We start from the raw sequence: 12,505 nt of genomic DNA on the forward strand, positions 1-12,505 counted from the left end.
TAAGTCTCCGGCATACATCTACCTAGCCATACCCAGAGTCTTACGACTGTGCATGCAGTGTCAGTACTCAGGCAAATACTTAATCAGCACAGAAGCCTACAACCGAATGTCACTCCGTCATCTATGTGCATGCGCTGTGTGGGTGAGTAAGCCTCTGCATGCCTGCCCTAAAGCGCCTTTAAAATCAAGCTCCGCCCATTCCCCCCCCTCTCTTTTTTTTTTTTCCCAGTTCCCTTTTGAGCCAGGCTTCTACAACGCCTCTGTTCACTCCCTATCAATAAACTTCCATGTGGGTTTGTTGTAGACTGTGCATCATTCTCACCGCTAAACTACAACACAGTGATTTGTTTATTTTTAAATAGTTTATTTTCTTGTCAATTATACTGTGTTCCCATGAAAACTAGTTTTTTTGCACAGTAGAGTTCAGGCTATTAATTTTTTTTCAGAGTGCTCAACGTAAGGCATATGAGTGGTAATATCCTCAGCCTAGGTATATCAAATCATAAGGTAAGGTTACACAGATGAGATACCTTTCAACAGGACTCACTCCTACCATTTCATTGCCCTTCTTGTTATATACATTGCCATTAGCGGTGCGGAGGGATGTTCTTGATTAGAACCTGACTGAACCTTCCATGAGGCAGATTGATTTCAATGATGTGGAGACAGTTGTAATATTGCAAGTCTGGAGCCTAGCTATTTTAGGACATTGTTATTCCCTTAATAGCTTTGTATCACCCTCCTCTGTATGTAACATAGCCATCAGGCTAATTCTGGAGCAAACCCTCTGGAATATACAAATAGACTTCAACCAACTAAAGAGGAAAAGATTGGCATTGAATAGCAGCTGTGGCCAATTAGGCTTTACTTCTCGGCTCCAAACCAGTGCTTCTCAACCTCCCTAATGCTGTGAACTCTTTAATAAATTCTTCATGTGGTGATGACCCCCAACCATCTAACTTTTTTTGCTACTTCATGAATGTAGTTTTGCTACTGTTATGAATCCTAATGTAAATATCTGTGTTTTCCAATGGTCCTTTGAACCCCCAAGTGGATTGGGTTGAGAACCACTGCTGTAAACTACCAACCTAGTGTTTCCTCCAATGTGTTTGAAAAGGGCCTTGAAAAGTTCCTCCAATGTATTTGAAAAGTTCTGTACTTCTATTACTATAAAATCATCAGAAAGTGTTATCACTTTAGAGAATGGAATTTGGGGTAAACTAAATCTGTGTTTCCAGGCTGATGGTCACATATATTTGCTGTCACAATACATTATCTTTTATCCATTTCGGGACGAGATATGAGTTTCTGTGCCAAGAGTAGTATGCAGAGAAAGTTGTTTAAAAAACACTTCAATTTAACAATCCTCTGGCACGTTGTTCTAGAAGAATCAATCTTACTGTTAATTACTGTGATATGTGGCTTTGGGAGCTGAAAGGAGTTTGATGTAAATAAAATAACCGAAACCTGCTTTTGTCAAAGTTTTCGGCATGTTTTAAGTTGTTGCCGTGATTCAATGGCTGCTGCTCTCAAAGGCAGATGAGGCTCCTCATCATTTATCCGGTTTAGTTGTGGGTTTAGTTGAATTTGAAATGACTTCAGCCCAGCTTTTTCCAAGCCCGTGATGAAGACATTCGGGAGGAATAAATACACTTATTTACTTATATTTATTTATTTAATCTGTATTAATGTTTTTTAGGCAAGCTTACCCTGTGTAGCCCAAGCTGGTCTGTGTTCCTCCTGTGTGTTAGAATTTTTGGCCTGTGCACCACACTCAGCAGAATTTACTTGTTTGAACAGGTAGTTTTGCCAAATATTAATTATATACATACTGGCTTCCACTTCCTCTTCCAAGTAGTGACTTGGAAAATGTAATGAACATGATTAGAAATGTATCATATCTCGGGAAATGGCTTCGGAAAAGAAATGTGAAAAGATTCAACTAAAAGCACAGGAAAGGATGATTTTATATATTTAAGACTCATGGAAATCGGTGGGGAAAGATCAATGAGCATTAGAAAGCCATTTTATTTTCTGACATGTAAATTAACCAGAAGGAAATAAGTATGTAAATGTCATAAAAAATTATTACTTTTTAAACTCATTAAAAATTTGAAAGAAAGCAGGGTGGTGGTGGAACACGCCTTTAAACCCAGCACTCAGGAGGCAGAGGCAGGCAGATCTCTGTGAGTTCGGGGTCAGCTTGGTCTAAAAAAGCTAGTTCCAGGACAGCTGAAACCCTATTGCTTGAGAGGGGGACTGTCGTGACTAAACAAATATGCAAATATGCAAAATAGTCAAACACAGTGGGAAATAAAAAGATATCCCCCTGGATCACACTTTTCCCAGTCTTCACAAGTTGGTAGGCCAAGATTTCTACCACGTGGCTCATCTTGCCCTTCTTCTGAATGCCCTAATTTTTCTGAAAACAAGTGGTACTGATATCCCTTTGCACAAAATCTTCCCGCATTTTGTCTTCTCCTTTGTTTTGATTTCTTGGCCTTTTGTTTTGTTTTGCTTTCATTCCCCCCTCCCCACACCAGGTCTGACATAGTACAGGCTGGCCTCAGACTCACTCTTAGCAGAAGATGTCCTTCAAAGCCTAATCCCCCTGTCTCCACCCCCAAGTGCTGGGGTCACAGCACGCAGCACACCTGATCAGGTTTTTTGCACATGGAACTAAGTCCTAATTCTTAAGCATTATAAGTGGCGAGCTCTAACTGCCCTCGGGTCTTCCTGAGTCTCCAAACCGTAAGCTCCCCACAGGCCACTTACTGTCCACACTGGCTTCCTGTCTGTACATGCTGACCCTCTGTAGTCAGCTCCTGGCCCAAAACCTGAGAAACCCTGTATCCAAAAACTAAAAAAAAAAAAAAATTTGAAAGAAAATATTCATAGTTATTATTATGTTGCATAAATTGTAAATGGTATACTATGTCTTTTAGAACTACACATGCTATTTATTTCTGTATTTATTTGTTTACTGTTTGTGTAAAACATAGAATATGTATCCTTGTGTGTGTGTGTGTGGACAGGTCCATGTGTGTGGAAGCCAGAGACTAACATTGTGTCACTTCCTCTAGTGCTTTCAAAATTACTTTTTAAGAAAGAATCTTTCCTGGATACTGTGTCTCAAGTCAGAAAGACTGTCAGACTGGCAAGGCCCAGAAACCCTCCCTTCTCTGTGCCCCAGCACTTGGGCTACAGGCAGGTGCCACCTCATCCAGCATTTTATGTGGACATTGGAGATCCTACTTAGATCCTCATGCTCCGTCAGCAGGCTCCTCACTAACTGAACCATCTCCCTAGCCCCTAGCAGGGGTCTTAACATAGAAAATTTGTAAGAGCAAGAGAAATCATTGAAATTACAACCTTCTCACTATTAATATAAAAACAAGTCATAAAGTAGCCTTGATATTTAACAGATACCCTGGCACACACTATTCTACTTTGTTGAATACTGATGAGAGTTTTAGTTGGCAATAGCTATTGATTTTGTTTTCAGAATACACATGAAAACAGCATTCTTAAATTTCTTGGAGATTTTTCTGGCATCGACAAAGAGATAAATAACGGTACTGAGAAATGGCATTTTATTGTGCTGAGACATGTCCTTAGGACACTGAGGTTCTTCGTCAAAATGAAAGTGTGGCAACAAAGTACCATCTCCCTGTGCACTAACGTCTCTGGTGTATTTCAGAAACTCAAGAAGCAAGTGACATTTTCTCCCCTGAATATAAAAACAAAACATCAGACAGGTGATGTAAACAGTACAGATTTGGAAACAAAATACAAAGCATGCAATGGAGGTGTATTCTATAGCAATAAATTAATCATTTGCTTTTTAGTATTTCTTTTCCAAAAATAAATTGACTTCATTTGTGCCTCCCTCATTTTTTAGTAAACGTATTAAAGTTGTACTCAAGCTAAACAGTATCTGGATTCTGAAAATCGTTACTCAAAAAAATATCAGCTTGAAGGGCTTTTAAATATTTCAAGGACTGTATGGACCCTAGAATCAAGAGTGTTCCCTCCTGGTTCAGTTTACAGGAATGCAAGCTCTAGTGAGGAAATAGCAGAAGCTATTTTGAATCTGGGCATACCTTTTTTAAAAAGAATTTTTTTTGCATGTTCAAAGAGGCTTGCTCTGGCCATTTGGATATAAAGACGTACACAGGTGAGTGGGTGAGCAGGCACAGCTCCTCATATGACTACAACATCTGTTCAAACAACACATTTTCCACTTCCACTGCTCAAGTCACACTCTCTTATTGTGTTACAGATGTTGCAAGATTTTAGTAACACTTTCCTACTAACTTTCTTTCAAAGTATCGCTCCAGAGTACACTGCTGCACTGAAGTTTTCAGATTTGCTTTGGCTAAAAGGCATAGTTGAGCTTGTGGTGGGATTGCAAGTCTATAATCCCAACACTTCGGATGCTACATCAGCAGGCTTGCCTTGAGTTTGAAGCCAGCCTGAACTGTATTGTAAGAGCCTGAAAATGAAAAACATAATGAAAGACACATCTGTTTCTTCATATTTTCATTTTATGAAGAAAAGAAATTATATTATCAGCTGGACAACATCAAGTATATATTCTATTATTGACATTACTCAAGCAAACTAACTTATTATATTTAAATATATGTGTATCTTTGTTCCCCTTGCCTATTATTCACCAAGCCTCATGTTTGTCCAAAGCACCTCTTAGCTTTAACGTTTTAACATTAAGATAATACGATGCCTCAGAGGTTGAACTGTATAAATGTAACATTTTAGTTGCCTTGGGAATTTTGCATACTTCAATCAAAATGCATTGCTCCGGCAGCCCAAAGCATTTGAGATACATTTGTAACAACAATTGTTGCTCTAATTTAGAAGTTTAGTGCCCATGAAATTTTGATCTCAATATGGAAGACAATAAAAGTCACAGGATCAGTACAATGAGCTAACTGGGCAAGGTGAGGAAGTGCTAGATTAAGACAGTTTGGAGAGGGTTCCACGCATAAAACAGTACAGTTCAGGAGAGAAAGAAGAGATGGGAGAATAAAAATAGGTGAGATGTAATTCCAGAACAACATGAAAGCAAGAATGAATGGAAACCTCAGGAAACTGCTCTGCTCGTGGCAGGAAATGAGCAATCGAAGAGAGACGGTGTAGAACTCAGTTGCAGAAGGTACAGCAAGGGATAGAGGAAAAACACACATAATAAATAGTACCGTTTTCTAGAGAACTGAGCCATAATCCGCCATAGGATGCCAAACCAAACCTGAATAGGACAGAAGCTTTCTCACTTTGATCTGGCAAAAGAGATATAGAAAGTGATGAAAAATGTAACATTAATACGTAGAGTACCCAGCACTTATTCTATTACCCCAGTGCTATCACAGCAAGATGGAATCCAGACATGAGTGAAAGGCTCAGTCTTCACATAGGTGAGTCAGCGGGGAAGCCGGCTGGAACACTCAGGAGAGACAGTAATTACTCACGCCTCTTCAATGAATGTTCCGTGACTATAAGAAAGCAGTTCAAAGTCGGTCATGGTGACAATTTGGGAACAGGAAACTACCAGAATTTTCCTCTCTCTTTCATTTTTGAGAATTTCCTGGTAATATTAGCCATTCTATTTACTTAGCAGAGTACAGAGACCCCAGGAAGTAGAACTCATTTCTGACTCTGGTTGGAAAGACCTGGTTTTATTTTCTTCCATGGGTCTGTTTTGACACAACAAAGGCAACATGGAAGCTTTCTTCTCATATCTTATGAAGAGCAGAAAGTGGGGGTTGGAGAGATTAGAGGAAAGAATACCTTTGAAGGCCCTCAGTAATGGGCTTAGTCTATTGTATCCCACCTGCCTCTCTCCACCACCTCCCATTAATGTCATCTTACTCAGAAGCAGTCAAGAAATCAACCAACTGTTTAGATAAAACTCAGAAGACCTCATCACCTTTCAGTTGTGCCAACATCTCAAGACCACACCTTCAGATCAGGAGCCTTTGGAGAGCTGTATATCCAACCCTTTATAATACCTAAACCATCAATGCTGTGCATTGGATATGCTGTATTTTTCTTTTCTTCATCGTAGAAAAACGTGTAGCTTTCTATATTAAAATATATATAAAGTCAGCTACTTTTCCCATGTTTTTTTTTTTACCTTGTGATATTTATTCAACATCTCTCTTGGTTCTCTTTTTCTATTGTTGGTATTATAGAAATTACATCTATATAAAGAATAAAAATACATTTAAGTCATTGTTATGAGGCTGGGAAGCTCAGAATTGAGTGACTGTCTCTAATGAAGACTCAGACTCAGAATAACAGTACCAGACATGATATAGAAGCCAAATATGTAACTTTTGGGTACCCTCACTTTATAACAATTAATTCTCAAAGTTGCTAATCCAATCCTCAGAAACTAGCCCAGCCTTGCTAGAAAGGGATTAATCCACATTAATAACCAAAACAAGTCATAAAAGCCTTACCTCAAGACATTACCACAGTTGTAACTGAATTTAGGATTCAGGGAGGAAATGCACTACATTCACTAAATAGCAGCTCTTGAACTGGAATTCTTTCCAGAGTTTTTTCTGGGCTTGGAAAAGATTCTGTCACTTAGAGCTATAAATTTAATTCTGAAGACTGATTTTAAAGCGTTCTGCAGGGTATTTTGTGTGTGTGTGTGTGTGTGTGTGTGTTTCTGTGTGTTGTGTCTTCATTTTCATTTAGTTCCAGAACTTTTTTTTTTTAGTCCCATTTTTGATTTCTTTTCTTTGACTCATTGGTCACCCAGGAAAAAGTTGCTTAATCTCCACAAATTTGTGTACTTACTAGAGACTGTTTTGCTTTCGATTTTATGTATTTATTTGTTTATGGTCAGATAGAACACTCTGATCTATTTATGTTTTTATTCTGAATTTTCTCAGATTTGTTTTGTGTCTCAGAGTATGCTCTCTTTTAGCCCATGCTGCATAAGAGTATGTGTATTCTTTGGTGCTTGAGTGAATTATTCTGCACCTATGCGTTATGTCCATTTGATACATGATATCATATTATTCTGATATTTCTCTGATTTTGTCTAGATCACCTGTCTATTGAAGAAATTAAGAGTTGAATTCTCCAACTCTTATTGAGTGAAACCATTCTCAAGGATATTTGTCACCGAGACAAGAAACAATGACAAACACATGTATGTGAAAATAATAAGGTAGTGATTTGTCCCAAGGTGTTTTAATGTGATTAGAGTAATAACAACTCCTGATAAATAGTGACACAATTTTAACAGAAAAGTAAACTGATTTCAAGAGCCTCTTGCTTCATGCTGAAAAACATTTAACAGAACAGGACTCCTAAAATTCATATGATTACTGCTGAGAGGGAGTCTTTGGATAAAGAATAAATAAATAAATAAATAAATAAATAAATAAATAAAGATACATCGTTCTGTGATATTCCCCACAGAGCATCTCTTCATGTAAGACTCACCCCAAACAGACCTGCAAAGGTGGTATCTCAAAATCCATTAGAAAAAAAAAAAGTTTTCTCATTTAAGAAGTTTTAGAAAGCAATATATTTTTTCAGACTATACTGTGAACACAGGCAATAGCCTGCTGGCTATATTTAACCAAGTGTTCCTTGCCCTGCAATAAACTCTGTTTGCCTTTTGTCAAAATATGTTTCATCTACATTCTTTTTACAGAGGTCACAAGGGAATCCAGACCAAGATAACGGACATATCTTAACCCCTTAGTCTTTTTTCTCACGACACAACTGTATTTACTTCGTCTTAACTCATCTTACTCAAGAAAGCTCTTTTTCACAGTCAGCAGTTTCCAATAAACATCCCATCACCGCACGTCTTTAAGGCATAGAATGTGGAACAAATGATTCCTGATCGTGAGTCCAGAAGACTTCTCAAGACGTATCCCCTGGCAGAGAGGTTCCCTCATATTCTTCTCCTTCAGACACGATGATAGCTAACCTTATTAACAATGCCTTCGGTACTATTTCCATAATCATTTTATGTATGCATAAAAATCCTTTGTTTTGCTGTCTCTAAGTTATCTTTATTAAATCATTTCCTTGAAACATTCCATAAAATTTCATCGTCCTAACACCCTCAGGACAAATGAAACCTTATGAAAACAAAAACCTACTAATACCTGCCTTGTCTGTAATATTCTCTATTACTCAAAATCCTGAACCAGAGGAAGTACAAGATAATCAGAGGTGGCAGAAAGATAAGAGCCAGAGGATCAGGGAGTTGTCTGTGAAATGTGTCTCCTAGTAATATCAAAAGCTACACCCATAACATCCCACCAAGATGACACCAAAAACTGTACCCATAACATCCCACCAAGATGATATCAAAAGCTACACCCATAACATCCCACTAAGATGACATCAAAAGCTACACCCAGAATGTCTCATCAACATGACTGTTCAGGCATAAGTTGAGCAAGGATGATGCCAATGGACATGTCAACATCCATCACGTTGATGAGGAAAAGCCCACAATTCTTCAACCATACACAAAGAACTAAAGGCAACTGAAGAAAGCTGAGAACAGGAAAAAATGCCTTCTTCATGAAAGAATATACCATTAGGTTGCCAGTGACAAATAGTCAGCCCTGAACCCATATACATGTAAATAATATTATTTGAACCAAGCAAGAAATACATATGCGAATGTAATAATAATTACTGAGAAAAAGACAAGAAGCCATGAATTTGAAGAGGAGCAGGAAGGGAATTTAGGAAAGCTTTCAGGGAGGAGAGGTAAGGGAGAAATGTTACAATTATATTATAATCCTGCCACCCAAAAATGAGGTAATCAATCCAGTGTGCTCTGATTTGAACTATTACTTCTATGTCCTCAGCCATTCCCGCTTCATAGCTGCCTACCATTCAATACACATAATACAGACATTGCATCCTGACTTTCAATTTTCCTTTAAACTCCAACCTGCTGCCATGATACTAGAATTGAGACCAACTGACAAATGACTCAATTTGGATTCCATTTATTTTCAGATTTTTGTTTTATAGCACCAACCTATGCATGATCCAATCTGCTGCCTACTTTGATGGGCACATCATGAGTGTTTAGAGTTAATGACTCCTTTCCTCCTCAGATTTAAATATCTCACTCTAACTAAAGCAGTCTGCCCTCCTAGCTTAGGCTATTAACCTTAGTATAAAATATTCCCTTCAAAATTTGCCTGTAACTCTACATGAGAATTTATCATTTTTAGAACTCTCAATTTCAGAGCTTGGTGATCAAATTTCTTATCCAACCCAATGAACACTATTGAAATGCTGTAGTCTTCAACATGAATTTTTTTCCCAATCAGCTTTGTTTATTATCTTCTTTTTTGTCATTATTGTTTGATGCTCAGTGGGTTACAAAAAGTTCTCTATATATTCTCTCAAAGTGGCATTTGCCTTGCCGTGGTCTTCCCATTCTATAGGTGCCGGCTAAAGCACACACCTACATGTATTACTTTGTCAATTCCAGGAACAATGATATCTATTCTTCCCTGTGGTTGAAATAGAACATATAAACAAATAAATAATGCAGAAATTGAATATAATTACTAATTCTCTGTGGCTAAATCTTCCTCACATAATTATGCTGTTTGTTTGAGTAGGAGTGAAAAATTTCCAATTTCAAATACCTTTGGGCTACACTCAAATATATCTGCAGAAACTTGAATTCTAAGAATTCTTCCACTTAGGAAAAACAAACAACAACTAACATTCTTGAACCTCAAGCAATCTGCAAGCAATTTATAGTTCGATATAAAATGCATACAATCTAGCCATAATTACATTTCAGCAATGCTGTCAACATTTGTCAAACAATCTAAAAGCTAACAGATCTGTGGTTACTCATTGTTAATTTGATGTTGCATTATTTAAAGAGACTCAAGGTACTTATGAATGATAAAGGTTCCATAGATAAAATATCTTATCTGCCTAAATGGATGTTCATTTCAATAATAGCTTAACATGGACAGACGTTTGGAGGCTGTAATAATGACAAAACAGCCTATTTTTATGACAGCCCTGTCAATGATTTGCATATTGGGCCTGTGTTATAAATTTAATGTGAATTCTGCTTAGGACCAGCAATGCTAGTGGTGAATCATGTTTTATTCTCCCTTCAGCTATTTTCTATATGGTTTGCATTAATACTGGGTCTACTAATAAGTCCACTACTCTGCCTTAAGACTATAAGGTCATTAGAATCTGAGGATCAAATTCAACATTAGGTTCTCTAACCTTTGATTGAAATCCTCTAAATGGAGGTGAGTATAGAAAGAATTAATGTAATTTTCAGGGTCCTGTTTTTGAATTCTGGTTAATGAAGGGGAAGTCATTTATGAAAATGGCACAATTTTCTCAATACTCTTATTAATTTTATGTACCTATCTATTTATTTGTGTGTGTGTGTGTGTGTGTAAACAACACCATAGCACTAATCTGGAGGTCAGAAGACTCTTGAGAGTCACTTATATCCTTTCATATGATGAGATCTGGAGGCTTGGATTGGTATAATTTATGTTTTTTTTTCTCTGTCTCCATGTAAAATAGGTTATTTGAGTTAAGGCAATGAATTAGTTTCCAAGTTCTATTTGTTATAGTTCACCATAATATTTATATAATTAGTTACCCTGGTTATTTCTGTAATGTATAGCTGAATTCCACAGCTTAGAGTAAGCAGACTTTACCTTCAATATCTCTCCTATTTAGTTATTTAGCAATTTTCAAAGATCAAAATGTCAAATATTTCTTAGCATTTGTCTTTCTCTTCACAAAAATAGATAAAGTTTTCTAGATGAGTAGGAAAAACAAGACAAACATTTCTGATTGAGTAGAGAAAAACAAGGTAAAGTTCAATAATAAACACCCAGCTCCCAGGATCCCTCGGTTCTCCACTTCTGCATGTCTCAGTTACCTGTCATAGGAACAGCCCCACAGTGTTAGTACTCATGGTGCCTGCAAGCCTAAAAGGAGAGAATTGCAATAATAACCCTACAAAAGCAAAAGCAGATCATTTATCTTCCTCACTCTTGTTGGCAGGACTAATGTGTAAATGTCTGAAAATCTCACCAAAGGGAACATACTCGGGTCTTAATGTACAATGATCTGAGGGAAATGCAGAAACCAGAGCAGCAGAAATTTAAAAGAAAGTGAGTGATCAGCATCAAGAGGCACACTGGGCCTTCATGGATTCAAACTCAGGCTCATTTCTCAGGGTGGAGTATCTTCCTTTGCCGTCTCTTTCAGACTTATCGAAAACACTAGAAACCTCAAGTATTTCCAAATGTTGTCGTCACTGTTGCTCTTTCAGATATGAGCCATTTTCGTAAGTTCTCCCTTTTCTCTTCCTCTTTACTAAACCACGCTTGCTTGTAAGACTTATATTGGCATTTGTTATAAGAAAACAAAATATAAACTAATCAGAATGCATAACGAATGTGACTCATATAAACAATTCCACATCAGTGGCTTCTCTTTGCCTTAGATAAGGTGGCTAAAGATAGAAGCCTTCTGTTCCCAAGTTCTACCTTTCTTCCTGGTGTTGGTAGAGGACATGCTTTTCATGTCCTCTTCTTTACTACCCCAGCATATCTGATCTTGAATTTAACACTAAAATTTAAAATATATTCATAAAAACTTTAATCCCCCAATTTGCCTAGGTTAAGTTCCTTTTTGAGTGTTTTAAGACTGAAAGTTTTACATTGCTTTCTTCATATGACTTACAGACATTAAATTCTATAATGCACATTGCAAATTAAGGTAATTCAGAATGGTAGAATAGAAGGGTCACCTACTTAAACAATCAATGCTATATAGCTACGATAGTTTGAACGTTATTGGTCCCCTTAAGCTCAGGCACTATTAGGAGATGTGGCTGTGTTAGATAGCTGCGGCCTTGTTGGAAGAGCAAGTCACTGTGAGGATGGGCTTTGAAATTTCCTTTGCCCAGGCTTTGCTTGGTGAGCTATTTATTTCCTATTGCCCGCAGATAAAGATGTAGGAATCTCAGTTCCTTCCATCTGACTGCATGTCACCATGTACCACCAAGATGATAATGGACTAAACCTCTGAAACTGTAAGCCACCTCATTAAATGTTTTCCTTTATAATAGTTGCTATGGTCATGGTGTCTCTTCACAGCAATAGAAATCCTAATTTAAAAAGAAGCTGGTACCATAGACTGTGGTGTTACTGTGATAGGCCAGACCATGCTTTTGTTTGAAGGAATATGGACCTTGGTACTGTGAATTAGAAAAGCAATTGAATGCTTTAAGTGCTGATTAATGGGTATCCTAGTAGAATCATGGAAGATGGTAGTGCTGAGCATGATTTGATGACCTGTGGGGGCCTGGTTCAAGACATTTCAGAGAAAAATAATTTTAGTATGTTAAGTAGAGATCATTTTTATGATATTTTGGTGAATAACGTGCCTACATTTTACCCATACCTGACAAGTATGTGTG

Source organism: Myodes glareolus, chromosome 8, assembly GCF_982192425.1.
Source record: "Myodes glareolus chromosome 8, mMyoGla1.1, whole genome shotgun sequence".
NCBI lineage: Eukaryota > Metazoa > Chordata > Mammalia > Rodentia > Cricetidae > Myodes > Myodes glareolus.